A 12554-nucleotide genomic window follows, 5' to 3' on the forward strand; every position below is an offset into this window, starting at 1 on the left:
TTATTTTGGAAACTACTCAGAGGATTAATTAAAGAGGGGAGAGGAGGAGAAGGGTTAATACTTAGGAAACAATCAACGTAGTCCAGGTGAGAGATGAGAAGGACCTCAATGAACTTTGGACATGAGAGGAAGGAGAAAGGAAAGGTTTCGTAAGATGCTTGAAATGTAGTACTGATAGGATTTGACAACTGATTGGATGTGAGGGGTGGACAGAAGAAAGGTGGACCAAATCTGAGTCCAAGTATTTGAACTGTGGTGCCTGAAAGGGTAGTGTCCCTTAACAGACATAGACATTTGGAGGAGAGTCTAGGGTAGGGTCAAAGATGGTGAGTTCTGTCTTGCCATTTGCTCTGATTCTTTTTTTATATAATTCTTTTGTTTTTCCTCAATTACATGTAAAAATAAATTTTAACATTGTTTTATTTTTTAAAAATCTGAGTTACAAATTCCATCCCTCCCTCCCCTCCTTTCCCATACCCTTTCCCTGAGATGGTAAGCAATTTGAGATAGATTATATGTGTGGAATCATGTAAAACATATTTCCATATTGGTTATTTTGTGAAAGAAAACTAGAACAAAAAGAAAGGAAAAAAGAAAGAGAAAAAGAAAGTAAAAAATAATATGCTTTGATTTGCATTCAGACTCCATCAGTTCTTTCTCTTTAGGTGGATGGCATGCTTCATCATGAGTCCTTCTGAATTGTCTTGGATCATTGTATTGATGAGAATAGCTAAGTTAATCACAGTTCTTCATCCTATAATATTGCTGTAACTGTGTACAATGTTCTCCTGGTTCACTTCACACTGTATCAGTTAGTTCATGTAAGTATTTCCAAGTTTTTCTGAAGTCATCCTGCTTGTCATTCCTTATAGAACAATAACGTTCCATTGCAAGCATATACCACAACTTGTTCAGCAATTCTCTAATTTATGGGCATCCTTTCAATTTCCAATTCTTAGCCACCACAAAAAGAGCTTCTATAAATATTTTTGTAAAAAATAGGTCTTTTTATCTTTTTTGGGATGTCTTTGGGATATAAATCTAGAAGGGATATTGCTGGATCAAGGGGGCATGCAGTTTTATAGCCCTTTGGGGATACTTTCAGATTGCTCTCCAAAATGGTTGAATCAGTTCACAACTCCACCAACAGTGATTAGTGTCTCAGTTTTCCCACATCCCCTCCAACATTAGTCATTTTCCTTTTCTGTCATATTAGCTATTTTGATGGGTGTGAGGTGGTACTTCTTCTTCTTCTTCTTCTTTTTTTTTGCAGGGCAATGGGGGTTAAGTGACTTGCCCAGGGTCATACAGCTAGTAAGTGTCAAATGTCTGAGGTCAGATTTGAATTCAGGTCCTCCTGAATCCAGGGCCAGTGCTTTATCCACTTCACCACCTAGCTGTCCCCTCATTTTATATTTTGTAATGCAATCTCTTATTTGGTCCTAAATTCTTCCTTTTTCCATAGATCTGACAAGTAAGATATTCCATGTTCTCCTAATTTCATTTGGCTTGATTCTACCCCACTTTCCCCCACTTAGAATATAATCTCTTGGACCTGATCCCCAGGGACCTTCCCTTAACCCTACCTGGAGGAATAAATAAAATTAACTTTGGAACTGCCCTGGGGCTGACCGGTGCTGATCTAGGAGCCAGAGAGTGCAAAGTTGCCTAACCCACATATGTCACTGGCTCTAGGTCTTGTTTCAAGTCTGCTTTCTCCATCCTTCCTCTGAGCACATTTTCCATTTGTCCTGCTACTACCTTTGTATTCCCTCTCCATGTCCTGCCAACGTGCAATTTCCACTTTGATTTGAGAATAGTAATCAGATCAACATTGCCATTGCTTTCATGGAAAAAGAGACATCAATTCATTGTGCCACAGCTCTATTTGCCAACTCTGGGACTTTTCAAGCCAAGACATTCTTTCCTGGCAACTACTTCTCTATTGTGTTCACCTATTAGAATGTAAGCCCTCTGAAGACAGGGACTATATGACTTTCTATCTGGTGTCTGGTGTTTAGTACATGATTTTTCATTGATTCGTTAATTAACTCATTTTGGACATATTGGAATTGAGATGCCAATGCAATGGGGAGATGTCTAGCCATGGTCAATGTTGGATTTTCACAGTAGAGATAATGGAAAAGGATAAAAGGCCCCAAGGAGGAGGTTATATGGCTGGCTAGGAGCCAAATGCCCTCTTCCTAAGAGACTAGAGGAGTGGAGGAGAGGAGGTAAAAAGATGTCGATGGTTTTCTTCAGGCATCTTGGCTTTACATTCCTGCTGACTGGTATTTATTTGCTCTGGCCATTCCAGTACCAATGCCCTTATATTTGTGAAAATGGAAGCTCTGGGAAGGAAAGAAGAATCACTTTTTTGCATTTGTAACCGTGCCTCCTCGCATGGTGACTGGATCATAGTGGGCATTTTATAAATGCTTGTAGTTTGGTTGATTGAATGGAGAAAATGGAACATGTTTTCTGATTGACTAAAAATGAAAATGGAAACCCGTTCAGACTTGAATCATTTGGCTCTCTCTCTGGGAACTCTTCTCATTGTCTCATCCATTCCAAACCATATTCTCTCATTTCCAACATGGCTCTAGGAGGTCACTCACTTTGGCCATTAGCATCCATCCATCCCCTGTTGAGTTCATCCTGACAGCTCTATTCATCCTTAGATACCAGACTTCCTTCCATCTTCTCCACTTATAGTCCCCTGGCTTAGTGATTGCACTGATGTGGCTATGCATTGCTTCTTGAGGATTCTCAGTGTCTTTTTGTTCTATTAGTCAGATCTTGCACGTCTTAAGGCATGTTGACTCAGCATTGCCCCTCTCTATGTCTCAGGTATTGAAATGCTAGTTTTAAACAATGTGGATGGCATGAAGCCAAGTCCTGTCCTTATTGGAAACCATTTGCACCTCCCTGGACAGAACTATGTGCTCACCCCTCTCAGATAATATGTCAGGGGCATCCCTAGAGAGGATGTGAGTCACAGGAGGCCCAGGGGACTCACCTGGGCACCACTCTGCTCTCTAGGCACGTGCTGGTCCCGAGAGGGGCAGAGGGCAGAGTAATCCTGGGAGACCTCCACCTTCATGGGGAAGCTGTAGACAAGGTGTAAGGGGCTAGTGGGGGAGTATGGCATGAGATAATGGGGTCTAGAAGTCCATTGTCTAGAGAACACAGCAGGCCACACAGTGAGCCCGAGGTGAGAAGCAGGACAGGGATGGCCATGCTGTTCCGGGGGTGAGGGAGGCATCAGAACCATCAATGACTTCAAAGTGACTTCAGTGAACAGCTCCATCGCCCTCCTCTATGGCTGGCTCTTAGACTTTCATGCATCCTCAGACTAAGTAATGAGATCCTTGGAGCCTGCATTTTCTCTGTAAATGAGAATGCAAACACATGCTTCAGAAGGGAATGAGGCTAAAAGGAAAGCAGAAAATCAAAGCAACGTCCGCACTGTACCAGCAAGGGGATTATTTTCTGACGTTGGGCAAGTCTTTGATGTCCTGAATACAACACAGAGCCCACGATTAGAGCAAAGCCTGAAGGCTCCACCCTGTGCTCTCCCCAGAATGGGTTTCCAACATTGCTCTACCCAGAAGCAAACACCAGAATGTTGGCACGTAAGGAGTAGAGATAGAGCTCACTTGGAGGTCTCCTGGATCCAAGTCCTGGGCTCCCCCCACTGTGCCACCTTGCCTCTTTGGGAAGTCCATTTACTGTCTGAAAGGGGACCATTAACGAGCCCTTGCAGAGCAGAGACAGAGTGGAGGAGGAAGACTGGGTTTGGACCACAGCGAATTGGGATCATGCAAGTTGTTGGAGCTGGTTTGGCTTGTGGACAGAAGTGGGAGGAGCTGCAGAAGTGGCTAGAGCTGACTAAGGGAGGGGCTGACCCTTCCAGACCCTTCCTGGTGCTGTGTGATCATTGCTGATCTGCCTGAGAGGAAAAGTGCAAGAAGTTGCACCTGGAGGCACAGAACCAGGCTGGGGTTGGGTGCAGCTGATAGCAGCTCTTGGTGCTTCAAGAACTGTCAGCCAGTGGCCTTTCTTGGGTGGGAGCCCTCCCCTCTCCAAGTTCTCAGCCCCTTTGTTGGCAGCCCCACAGAAGAGAGGGGATCAGTCTCAGGGCAGCCTCAGGAAGGCCAAGGTCTGGCCCCAAACACTAGGTTTGATTAACCAGACACTGATTAAGCTCTTATTACATTCTAGGCACTGAAGATGCAAACTCCAAGGGTCAGGGTGAATGCTTTTAAGGGGCTTCCATTCCACCAGGAGCTTCATGTTCTAGAATGAACAGTATCCAGCAGTGTGGAGTCGTGGCTAGAGACCTGAATTCAAGTCCCACCTGCAACACAAAATGGTCTGTGACCCTGGACAAATTGTGTTCCTTCTCAGTACACCAGGTGATTTCTGAGACTACAAGCAGCAAAGAAAGTACCAACCAGTCGTGGTGTAGGGAGTTTCCTCACCCAGGAGTTCCCTATACCATGGAAATCAGGGGTCCAATCCTTACTCTGGCCACAGCCAGAGAAGCAGGGTCCATCCAAGGCCAAAGCCAATGTGGAAGTATGAGAACGTGGGCCCAGCACTGAGGTCATGGCTGGCTTTTCCTCTACAAGATTTGACTACCCAGTTTCCTTATATGTGTGCTTGTCAGCTTGTGACCTGTCACTGATGTTGGCTCTGCTTATGAAAGAATGACCTTGGGTTTATAGGGGAGATGATTAGTGAGAACGTTTCTGATGCCATTTCAGTAAATGCCTTTTCTGTGAGCTTTGTCCTCTGGCTGACTATTGAAATCTAAACGCATTGATGGGGGCAGACCCACAGAATACCTTGTGCTTGGGATAGTCATTCCTTGGGGTTACTGACCTGAAATTGGGGGTGGGGTGAGGTGGGGTGGGGGTGATCCACTACAACAATTTCCTACACAAAAGCCCAACAGAGGGGTCTCTTTCACGTCTTACCTCGGGGCTGAAGCTCCCATTCAGCCAGAGGGCAAAGTCCTTGTCAGACTAGGAGTAAGGGGTGAAACTTGTGGAGAGGCCAATTTTCACTCAGCACAAGGGCAGAGAGGGCTTCCTAGTTATCAGTTTCCCCAGAATGGAACAGGCTCCTTTGTAAGAGGACGCGGAGGCTCCTTCCCACACTGGGACTCTGTGACCAAATGTGGGCAGCACTTTACGCTGCCTCGAAGAATCACCAGGTGTGGACGCACTGTCCTGGGAGTGTGCTGCAGGCGAACCGAGGCCTGGAGAGTGGGGTTTTACAGCCCTTTCCTGAACGATCTGGATGTGACTCACACTGCACTACTTAATGAGACCTTCAGTGCCAGTGAAAGGGGACAGCTATTTTCTTATTTCCGTAAACACAGGCGTGAAAGAATGCTTCCTCCTTGATTCATTGTGTATGGGATTGGCCGCCCCCTTCCCCTGATGAGGAAGAGGGGGAGACATTAATGACAACCTGTTCCCACTGAATGAAGTGTGAGCATCCATCCCCAGCAAGTGAGAGAAAGCAGGAAGCAGAATCCTCCTGTGCCTGCATTCATCCCAGTCCTCATTATGTGGAGCTGGTCGCTGAGCATCCCCATCCATGGTGGAGAGCAGGTTGCCGTTACCATGGCAACCACTGGCATCACTCTATGGGCTGGGGTTAAGGAATGGGTGTCTGTCAATATGGAGATGTGTGTGTATGTATACACCAGTGCCCAGCTATGTGTGTGTGTGCAGAGGGGCATTCATGTGTGTGCTTAATGCACACCACGCGTAGACAGGTACCTATTTAGACATGTTTGCACATACATGTGGACACACATGTTTGCATACATGTAGCAATGTTGCATGTATGGATACCTATGCGCATTGTACTGTGTAGGCATTTATATGTATGTTGCTGTTGCACACATGTGTAGACATGTAGCGATTGAGGTATGTATGCCTGTAACATGTGTGTGCACACACAGCTGTTTTGCATATATACACTGTGAATCCACATATATGGATACACATGTATAGGTATGAATAGCTAGATACTTGTTGCAAACCTGTAATCAATGTGCCTGTTTGCATGTGTATGCGCATGTGAAGTGTGGTAGGGGATGTAGATGTATGTGTTGGGGGGCTGATGGGTCAAAGCGGGGTGGGGTGTTGAGGGATGTGCTTCAATACCAACAGCCTGTATCTCTGCACTCAGAGCACTGGGGCTCAGCTCTGACACCCTGGGAGCTGCTTCCAACAGGGGCTTCCATGAAGTCCCTGTCACTGACCCCAAATCTGTAGGTCCTGCACTCATTTCTTCTCTTTAAAGCTTCTCTTCCTGGGGTTTGGGATAGAGGGAACTCCTAGGGGGCAGTGGACCCTTCGCTGGACCAGAGAGCGCTCCCAACAGCTCCTGCTGTTCTCTGTCCTGGAAGCTCTTGACCCGACTGCAGTCCAGCGATTCAGGGCAGAGTGAAGAGAGCACTTGGACACCTTATCCCACTCTGTTTTTCCTTAAGGTGTTCCCATCAGAGTCTCATGCAGTTTCCAGCCGATTTCCCCAAAGCCTCCCTGCTTAGTCCCAGCTAAAGCCTCCCTTCTACCAGAGGCCTCCCCTGTGTGTCATCTCCCCTTATTTTGCCTTTGTCTCCTTGTTCTGTAGCTGTCCTGCATGCTCTTTTCCCATGAGGCCACAAGGGCCTGGAGAGCGAGGACTGTCTCTTGTGCAGGGCTTGGCACACAGTAGGTGCCTAATAAATGCTTCTTCCCTCCCACCTTTCCAAGTGTGGTCCATTCTGCACTCTGACACTGGCACTGACCCTCACTCAGACCCTCCTTGCTTGTCACTGATCATTGGGGCTCCATGCCTCAAATCTTCCCCCATTCCAGCCCCTCCTTTTCTCAGCCACCAAAGTAATCTTCTGAAAGTCTGTCATTCCCCTCCCCAGTGAGCCCCAGTGGCTCCAGGCGGTGCAGCCGGTAGAGCCCCAGTCCCAGAGTCAGGAGGATTCATCTTCTTGAGCTTGAATCTGTCCTTAGACACTTAGTAGCTGTGGGACCCTGGGCAAGTCACTTTGCCCTGTTTGCCTCAGTTTCCTCAACCATAAAATAATCTGGTGAAGGAAATGGCAAAGCCCGTCCAGTGTCTTCCAAGAAGAAATGGGGGCCATGATGAGACAGGGAGGACAGAACTGCAGCAGCCGCGGCGGCAGGAGCAGCTGCTGCTCCTTGTCACCACACCAGGATCAAACGCTAAAAACCCCCTCCTTGGTGCTTCAAGCCCATTCACCAGACCCCCCCCTCTCACCTTTCCAGTCTTCTTGCACCTCACTCTTCTCCACGTATCTGCACTAAGGTGACGCTGGAACTCTGTGTTGTTCTTGGCCCAGCTCTTGGCTATGTTCTGAGCCTGGAAACCTCTGTTCTTATTTCAGCCTCCTGGCTCCTCCTGGTTTCTCTGACTTAAAGTTCTACTCTCTTCCCAGTTTTCCTTCATCTTCGTGTCTTCCTTCTGAGGCTGCCCCCCAAATTCTCCTGCTAGAGCTTGCTTGTAATGGTTTCTTCCCCCAGTAGACTGTGAGCTCCCTCCCTGAAGGCAGGTACTCATTTTTGCCTTTCTTCATATCCCCATTGACTTCTTCAGCCTGAAACAAAAAGCCAAAGTCTGGGACCTGCAGATCTTTTCCAGGTCGGCTCCTTTAGCAACCTCTCAAGCAGTAAAAGCAGTTGCTGTTGTTCAGTCATGTCTGACTCTCCATGACCCCATTGGGGGTTTCCATGGAAGGGATCCTGGAGGACGTTGCCATTTCCTTCTCCAGCTCATTTTACAGATGAGGAAACTGAGGCAAACAGGGCCAAATGACTGATATCTAGTAAGTGGCTGAGGCCAGTTTGAACTCAGTGAGAGGAATCTTTTGAACTCCTGCCCTGAGTTTTAGCCATGAAACTGCCCCAACTCTTTCCTACCTTTTCCAATATTCTTACACCCCCTCCTCCAGGTATCCTGCAATCCAGTGACACTGATCTCCTTACCTTTCCTCCATCTCCCGACTCTAAGCATTTACCTGGCTTCTCCCATGCCTAGAATGCTCTTCCTCCTCCTCGTGGCCTCCTGCAGGGCTTCCTGGACTTCCCCCCAAGTCTCCCTTCAAGTTTTACCTTCTGTGAGAAGCCTTCCCCTGGTCCTCCACCTCAGTGCCTCCCTCTGCTCATCATCTCCAGTTTATCCTGTCTGTGTCTCGCTCGTACACAGCTGTTTCCATGTGGTCGCTCCCATTGGACTGTGAGCCCCTCGAGATGGAGAATCTTTTGTCTTTGTAGCATCTTCAGCACTTAGCACTGTGTCTGTCTGGTACATAGTAGGTGTTTAATGCATGCATTTGACTGACTAACTGATAAGGGTTAAGTAACTTTTTCAGAATCACAAGGGGAGTGACCATGTGGGGCAGCGATGGAATCCAAGTCTTTGTGATTCCAAGTCCAGTGTGCCAGCCACCCACCCACCGCTGGGCTCTGGCTGAGGCACCAGATGCCTGCTGTGTGCAGGGGACACGCAAAGGAAAGCCGGTCACAAGTGCCACTTTTCTGGTCTCGTGTTTTGTGAACCAGCTTTGCTCCCTCTTGTCCGACAGTCAACGGGACCCTTCCATCTGGTGACTGTGCTCTTCCTCATTCATCTTCAACCTCTCCAGACTCCTCAGTGCTGGTGGCCCCCGGGTCTTTCCTGGGCTCCAGACAGCAGCTTCTCCCTTCCTCCCCCAGAATCATGCAAAGCGACTGATGCTTGGCCACTTTAACAGGAAAGTGCAAAGGCCCAGCCGGGTGCCCTCCCTTCTGCTCTGGGTCATAAGTCCAGCCTCCCTCTGCCACCTCAGCAGGCTTTAGGCAGGGCACTGGCAAAGCAAGCCCCTGTGCTCTCTTCTGTATCCCAAGGGACTCACTGAAAGCTTTCCGTCACTGCCGCCCACCCTCCCAGGCTTTTGTGGAAGGAGATGAGGCAACATTGACTAGTCAAAACAGTTTCTCCTTGGTCTCTTCTTCAGCATGAGACTGAATCCTCCTTTAAAAGTGGACCTTCTCAGTAACCCACAATTCAGTACCAATGTAATATTCAGGCCATGCTCCATTCTGAATATGCATTCCAAATTTGGTCATGGCTAGACCGTGTGTGTGTGTGTGTGTGTGTGTGTGTGTGTGTGTGTGTGTGAATATCTTTGTTCAGGGAGGGCAAAAAATGCCAAGACTTGGAGCCTTGAGGCTTCCTCATGATCACCTGGTTCTACCTTGATGAGTGCTACAAACTCATGGGAGGGAGGGAGGGAGGGTATGACCCAGAAGACCTTGCTAGCTCTTCTTCCCAGGGGTGGCAAAGAGCAGGGGCAGAAAAATATGCCTGCCAGGGTCTCCCGACTTGGCCATCTCCTCTCAATGGCAGTGCTGCTGCCAGGTAAAGCAGCTGTCTCCCTCTCCTTTCATGGGGCCATGACGCAGAAGGTTTCTCCATCCAAGAAATAGAAGGAGCATCTGCCTGGAACAGTACAACGCAAGGCACTGCCTCCTCTCCCCTAAAATAGGAGTATCAAGTTTCTCTGGTTCCCCTGGAGAAGGTACTTGAGAATGGAAGGAAGAAGCCTTTTGTTTAAAATAAAGTTATTTTAAATCATCCAGGAGGAACAGCAGAAAAGTGTGACTCACTACCTGGTGCCTGTCCTGACTTGTGTGATATCCATGTATTCTGAAAAGGGGGAAGGATCTGGCAAAAAGGCTGCCTTGTCTGCTGTCTTTAGGGCTCCAATTGGTCCAGATATTGTGGATTTTGTTCATATGAGCTTGAGAAAAAATTACCAGCATCCTCAAGCTGTCAGTGAATGAGCAGGTCTTGAGCCCAGTGCAGAGTATTGGGGGTAGGGTTGGAGTTGTTGCTCAAATTCCTCATGTTCAGGGTAGAGGGACTCACCAATCTCTGGCCAGCATGCTTTTGTAAGCAAGTGCCAAGGAGGTCACATGCTTGATCCCATGAAGACTTGGGGCCATTGGCATGAGAGAGTGAACATAATGCAGAAATGTTCTGCTCTGCATTGTCAGCCTCTGCCCTGCCAGCACTGGTCAGAGAAGTCCCAGAAACTTCCTCTAGTGGTTGAAGATAAAGTTAAGGGTCTAAGAAAACCCAGGAAGCAGTTTTGCTGCTTAAGAAGCTGAAGGCTTTGTTTTCATACCTGTCCTCCTATGGGAAAAAACAACAACAAAACAACAGATCAGAGAAGTGCTAGGAAAAATACCGTACCAGCTTATTTGTCCCAAGAACAAGCAGCATGATCATGCGGAGACCCCTTCCAAAGGAGCTTGTGAAGGTCTATCCACTTTCTCTGCTCACTGGCGACAGAGCTTAGTTTGGGGTCTATTGGTACATCAGCACAACACAACAACTTAAGAGCAAACATTGTGACAAGAATGCATGAAATGCCAACTTATGCCAGTTTGATAGTTCCACTTAAAGCAAACACCATGATAAGATTATACGATTCAAAAGGGCTTTGCCAGGGACAAGGATGGTCAGAGAGTCATAAAATCTACTTATCCCTGGGAAAGAAGTCAGCAGATAGGGACTTATCTACTAACTCTCTAGGTTCAGTTTGGAGTTCAGTTGGAGGGCATTTTGATCTTGTTAATCCATGGTTTCATAAAATCCTTTTGGATAATAAGGCAGCTCCATCCAGTCCAGGTGGTTTACACATTCATGGAATGATGTCAAAAAGGCCTATTTGAGCTGGTAAGGGTAAAAGGAGAGACGATGTAGGGAGGCCGTGTTGCTATAATGAAGACGATGGGGCTGTCAAGGCCTTTGGAAGCATTCCTGGCGTCACTCTCCCTATTTGAGATTTGTTTCTGGTGGATTCATGGGACATTTCTGTACTTGAACCAATGGTGCCTTCTGCAAGTTGGGTGACTTCTCTGACACAAGTCTTCTACCTAAAGAGCCACTACAACCTTCCCATGCACAGCATGACCAGTAGAGACCTTACCAGGATTTTGAAAAGCCCAGAAATTTGAGGGCCCTCCATGCACCACACAAAAAGATTCATCGACTAGACCTCAAGAACCCATTGAAGAACTTGAGAATCCTGGCAAAATCAAACCCGTGTGTAAGATGAAGCACTGAAATACAATTCTAGGAAGAAGCAGAGCATCCGGGAGAATACAAGAGCTTCCACACTAAAGAAGAATATGGGGGCAAAGAAAGGGGCAGGTGTGAAGAAGAAGAGGCTTGTAGGTCATTAAAAGCTTGAACAAGAAAAAAAAGTTAGAGGGCAGGCGAAACCAGCAGCAAAGAAGCCTGGGGAAAAGAAGCCCTCAGCCTCTGCAAGAACCCTGTACCCTCTGTAGGAAATCAGCAGATCGATTGACCCATTGGGCCACAACTCACTATGTCAATATTCTAGAGAATAAATGCTCAAAATGGCTCTGAAGAAACCTTCAAACAAACAAACACAAGCCCATGTAAAATCCCCATTTTGGCAGTGCTGAAGGGTATTGTTTACATGGGTAGGGGTGGTGGATCTCAGCTGGCTGAATTCATAGGGTGGTAAGGCTTGATATTGGACTTTTATAATAGTTTCCTGTGTAGGGTGTGAACACACCCCTTGGTGATTCCCTGGGGATGGTTTCATTGATGGGGGATTTCATGGACCTTCCTTGAACATATAACCTATTACTTAGCACTCCAAGCTTTGGGTTTAAACCCCACCCAGGATAACAATGCAAATATCAAATACCAGACAGCACAGAAGATGCAAACACATTGAAGGACTTTGAATAGCCCATAAACTACCAACACATTTCTCTTTTCTCTACATGTTGTTCCACTCTCTCCCGAAGTCCAAAAGTTGTCCACACGCTTAGTGTCACATTATAGTTCACACTTTTTTTCTAGGAGGAAAATCCTCTAGGATTGCTATAAAGGCAACACAATGGATCTGATATCACTTTCCTTTAAAAAAATCATTTTTACAAGCATTTATTATGTCTTCCTCTTACTGAGCCATCTCTAATTGAGCAATGACAATGAAAAACCTCACAATAAATATTTATAGTCCAGCAGAGTAAATTTTCACATTGGCTGTATCCAAAAATGAATGTTTCATCCTATCACCTCTCTGGAAGCAGGTTGGATGGAGTAACTGATCTTTACTTATCTGGTGAGTCCCACTTTCTTTTTCTTTTTTGGATTTTAAAAATATTTTATTTTTTTCCAATTATGTGTAAGGATTTTTAACTTTTGTTTTTTAAAAATTTTGAGTTCCAAATTCTCTTCCTCTTCCTCTCTTACCTCCCCAACTCATTGAGAAGGCAAGCAATTTGATATACATTATAATGTACAAGAATGCAAAATATATTTCCATGTTATACATGTTGTGGAAAAACCCCAAAAGACAAAAGAAAATATAAAGGTTAAAAAAATATGCTTTGATCTTCATTCAGACTCTTTCAGTTCTTGCTCAGAGGGTGAATAACAGCTTTCATCATGAAACCTTCAGAATTGCCTTAGATCATTGTATTGCT

The 12554-nt window shown here is 46.3% G+C and overlaps 1 pseudogene; it reads left to right on the forward strand.

The window, feature by feature from the left end:
- The first annotated feature begins 8432 nt into the window (after window positions 1-8432).
- On the forward strand, window positions 8433-10264 carry LOC122754021 (annotated as a pseudogene).
- Window positions 10265-12554: the final 2290 nt, after the last annotated feature.

Source organism: Dromiciops gliroides, chromosome 1 (genome assembly GCF_019393635.1).
Source record: "Dromiciops gliroides isolate mDroGli1 chromosome 1, mDroGli1.pri, whole genome shotgun sequence".
NCBI classification, from domain to species: Eukaryota; Metazoa; Chordata; class Mammalia; order Microbiotheria; family Microbiotheriidae; genus Dromiciops; species Dromiciops gliroides.